Source organism: Cebus imitator, unplaced genomic scaffold (assembly GCF_001604975.1).
Source record: "Cebus imitator isolate Cc_AM_T3 unplaced genomic scaffold, Cebus_imitator-1.0 Scaffold33, whole genome shotgun sequence".
NCBI classification, from domain to species: domain Eukaryota; kingdom Metazoa; phylum Chordata; class Mammalia; order Primates; family Cebidae; genus Cebus; species Cebus imitator.
The window spans coordinates 371,709-374,637 of NW_016107348.1; the positions used below are offsets into that span (position 1 = coordinate 371,709).

Genomic DNA, 2,929 nt, shown 5'->3' on the forward strand with positions numbered 1-2,929 from the left:
TTTTTTTTTTGAGGGGCTTTCTGGCAAAAACTGGAGAGCCTGCTAGACAAATTCTAAAAGAGCTGTAACACAGCCAAGATCTTTTAAGAGAAAGTATTTGATGTAACAAAGTAGAAGCTGCGTGGCCTTTTATGAACTAGCCTTGAAAGTCACATGGTATAACTTCAGCCATATTCTATTGGGTTGAAACAGTTGCAAAATCCCACCCCATATTAAAGGAAAGGGATATAGACTCTTAATGGGAGGTGTGTCAAAGTCACATTGTAAAAAGTCCATGTGAGATGAAAGTTACTTTTTCTTCTCTAGAGGGACAGAACAAAAAAGAAGGAAAAAAAAAGTTACTTTTTGTGGCCATCTTTCTTTCTTTTTTTTGGAGACAGAGTCTCTTTCTCTGTTGCTCAGGCTGGAGTGTGGTGCTGTGATGATGGCTCACGGCAACCTGGAATGTCTGGGCTCAGTCAATCCTCCTGCCTCCGCCTCCTGAGTAAGTGGGACTACACGACTATGTGTGTGCCACCATGCATGGCTGAGTGGCCATCTCTCAAAAACACAATCTGCCACAGGCACTATTTGCTAAAGCTGAAGATTTACATACCCTATGACTTATAATTTCACACCTGGGTATTTTCCCTAAGGAAATTCTTTTTCATATGTGTTTGGAGACACAACTCTGTAATTATAAAAAACTGAAAACCACCAAGATGTCCAGCAACACTAGAATAACACAGAAACACTTTGTAATTACAAAAAACTGAAATGTTCAGAATCACTGGATAAATTTAAAAATATGGGGTTGGGCATGGTGGTTCATGCCTGTAACCTCAGCACTTTGGGAGGCCGAGGCAGGTGGATCACCTGACGTCAGGAGTTCAAGACCAGCCTGACCAACATGGAGAAACCCCATCTCTACTAAAAATACAAAAAATTAGCCTGGCATGGTGGCACATGCCTGTCATCCCAGCTACTTGGGAGGCTGAGGTAGGAGAATCACTTGAACATGGGAGGTGGAGGTTGCGGTGGGCTGAGATCGTGCCATTGCACTCCAGCCAGCACAACAAAAGCGAAACTCTGTCTCAAAAAAATGTATATGAACAGAGCTATTTATACTATTTTATGTTATATTGTTTAGGAATAGTTACATTTGTGGTAAAACTAGTAAACAGTAGAGAAAAACAAAGGAATAATTAACCTTAAATTTGAGACAGTGGTTTGAGGAAGGGGGAACAGGCAGGAGAAACAATCAGGAAGAGATGTACTTGGAGCGTTAAGGTTCTAGAATGTTCTGTTTCTTTCTTTTTGTGAGACAGAATCTCTCTCTGTCGCCCAGTCTGGAATGCAATGGCGCAATGTTAGCTCACTGCAACTCTGCCTCCCGGGTTCCAGAGAGTCTCCTGCCACAGCCTCTGGAGTAGGTGGGATTACAGACACCCGCCACCACGCCTGGATAAGTTTTTGTATTTTTACAAAAGTGGAGACACGGTTTCTGCCATATTGGCCAGGCTAGCCTTGAACTCCTGGCCTCAGGTGATCCGCCCACCTCAGCCTCCTAAAGTGCTGGGATAACAGGCAGGAGCGGCAGCACCCAGCCTGGAATGTTCTGTTTCTTAAATTGAGTGGTAGTTATTTAGTGTTCTGTTTATTGCCACTCTCTTTTTTTTTCAAACTAAAGGTTTTACATATTTATTACTGAACCAGCCTGGTAGTGCAGAGCATATTCATCAATATTAATTTTTGCAATTAAATATGTTCAACTGTCCAGATAGTGGTGACATTTTCAGCTTGATATGGTCAGATGATCATGACTTTGACACAGAATAAGTATGTGTGCCATCCCCTGTGCAAGTCCTTACAGACCCAGCTTGGTTCTTCTCCAATGTCTCCTCTTGGTATTGTACCTGATTTTATTACCAGTTTTCGTTCAAATCCACTGGGGAATGAGACAGTTTTGCTATTGTTTCTTGGCCAGCAATTACTTGATCCTGAAAGTCTTGTGAGAAGACATAGTAAGAAACTTGGTCCTTTTACTAATCTTTAAAACATAAGTTTATGTTGCATACATTCTTATGTTTATGATAACTTTCATAAAGTTTGAAAAAATATACATTTATGTAAAAGGCAGGCTTGGTGTGGTGGCTTATGCCTGTAATCTCAGCACTTTGGGAGGCCAAGGTGGGTGGATTGCCTGAGGTCAGGAGTTTGAGGCCACCCTCGACAACATGGCAAAAACGTGTTTCTACTAAAAAATACAAAAAATTAGCCAGGCATGGTGGCGGGTGCCTGCAATCCCAGCTATTTGGGAGGCTGAGGCAGGAGAATTGCTTGAACCCAGGAGTCAGATGCTGCAGTGAGCCAAGATTGCACCACTGCACTCCAATCTGGGCAACAGAGCAAGACTCTGTCTCATAATTAATAAATAAATAAAACATTAAAAAAAGGCTTGGTCATATGTATGAGTCAGTAAAATCAACAAGAATCCGTTTTTCCCTAGAAAGGCTATTAATCAAGAATAGGAGTAGGAAGCTTGTATTGTCCTCTAATGATAGACCTTTAAACACTTCTTTATGGTATCATTGATATGATAGGCTAGAATGCAAAATTTACATCCTTTTCTTTTTTTTTGAGATGGAGTCTCATTCTGTCACCCAGGCTTGCGTGCAACGGCTTGGTCTTGGCTCACTGCAACCCCTACCTCTCAGGTACAGGCAATTCTCCTGCCTCAGCTTCCTGAGTAGCTGGGACTACAGGCGTGTGCCACCACACACAGCTAATTTTTGTATTTTTAGTAGAAATGGGGTTTCATTATGTTGGCCAGGCTGGTCTTGAACTCCTGACCTCATGATCTGCCTGCCTCATCCTCCCAAGTGCTGGGATTACAGGTGCGAGCCACCATACCCAGCTGATTTACATCCTTTTTTTTTTTTTTTTTTTT

The 2,929-nt window shown here is 42.0% G+C and overlaps 1 non-coding gene across 1 annotated transcript; it reads right to left on the reverse strand.

Annotated features, from left to right (window-relative positions):
• Positions 1-11: 11 nt before the first annotated feature.
• Positions 12-73, reverse strand: LOC119470542. Its single transcript, XR_005199452.1, has one exon. It is a non-coding gene; the product is annotated as a U7 small nuclear RNA (small nuclear RNA).
• Between the last annotated feature and the right edge of the window lie 2,856 nt (positions 74-2,929).